The sequence below is a fragment of the Alligator sinensis genome, unplaced genomic scaffold (genome assembly GCF_000455745.1).
Source record: "Alligator sinensis unplaced genomic scaffold, ASM45574v1 scaffold602_1, whole genome shotgun sequence".
Classification (NCBI taxonomy): Eukaryota; Metazoa; Chordata; order Crocodylia; family Alligatoridae; genus Alligator; species Alligator sinensis.
Window position 1 is genome coordinate 623,291 of NW_005841976.1, and position 1,404 is coordinate 624,694.

Here is a 1,404-nt window from a genome sequence, read left to right on the forward strand (position 1 = left end):
AATGTCCAGTCTAAATCTGCTCTCTGCTAGCTTATGGCCATTATTTCTTGTAACCCCCAGGGGCACCTTGGTGAGTAAAGCCTCACCAATTCCCTTCTGTGCCCCCATGATGAACTTATAGGCAGCCACAAGGTCACCTCTTAACCTTCTCTTGCGGAGGCTGAAGAGGTCCAGGTGCCCCAGTCTCTCTTCATAGGGCTTGGCCTGCAAGCCCTTAACCATACGTATGGCCCTTCTCTGGACTCTCTCCAGGTTATCCATATCTCTCTTGAAGTGTGGCGCCCAAAATTGCATGCAGTATTCCAACTGTGGTCTGACCAGTGCCCATTAGAGGGAAATTATCGCCTCCTTGGATCTGCTCATGATGCATCTATGGATGCATGACAAGGTGCGGTTAGCCTTCCTGACTGCTTCCCCACATTGGCGGCCCGTGTTCACTTGGAATCAATAGTGACTCCGAGATCCTTTTATGCCTCTGTGCTGATGAGAAGGGAGTTCCCCAGCCTGTAAGTGTCCTGATGGTTCTTCCTTCCCAGGTGCAGTACCTTGCACTTGTCCGTGTTGAAACCCATCCTATTCTCATCCGCCCATCTCTGTAACCTATCCAGACCTAGTTGTAGCCTGTCCCTCTGTTCTAGCATGCCCACTTCTCCCCACATCTTAGTGTCATCCGTGAATCTGAACCAGGTGCTTTTCACCCCCTCATCTAAGTCGCTGATGAAGATATTGAACAGTGCAGGCCCGAGGACCGAGCCCTGGGGAACCCCACTGCCCACATCCCTCCAGGTTGAAAATGACCCATCCACCACCACTCTCTGGGTGCAGCCCTCCTGTCAGTTTGTGACACATCTGACCGTGTAGGTGTCAACACCACAGTCACCTAATTTTTTAACAAGGATTTCATAGACATCAGGGCTGGAAGGGACCTCGGAAGATCATCGAGTCCAGCCCCCCGCCCAAAGGGCTGGAAGTCAGCTGGTGTCATAGGATCCCAGCAAGATAAGCATCCAGTTTCATCTTGAAGGTGTTCAATGTAGGCGCTTGAACCACCTCCGGTGGCAGGCTGTTCCAGACCTTGGGGGCTCGGACAGTAAAGAAGTTCTTCCTTATGTCCAGCCTGAAACGATCTTGAAGTAGTTTGTGACCATTCGACCTCGTCATCCCTTGGGGCGCTCTGGTGAACAAACGTTCCCCCAGATGCTGGTGGTCACCCCTGATAAACTTGTAGGTGGCCATCAGATCACCCCTGAGCCTGCGCTTTTCCAGGCTAAAGAGCCCCAGGGCTCTCAGCCTGTCATCGTAGGGTCTGCTTCCCTGACCTCTGATCATGCACGTGGCTCTTCTCTGGACTCTCTCAAGCTTCTCCACATCCTTTTTGAATTGTGGAGCCCAAAACTGGAAGCA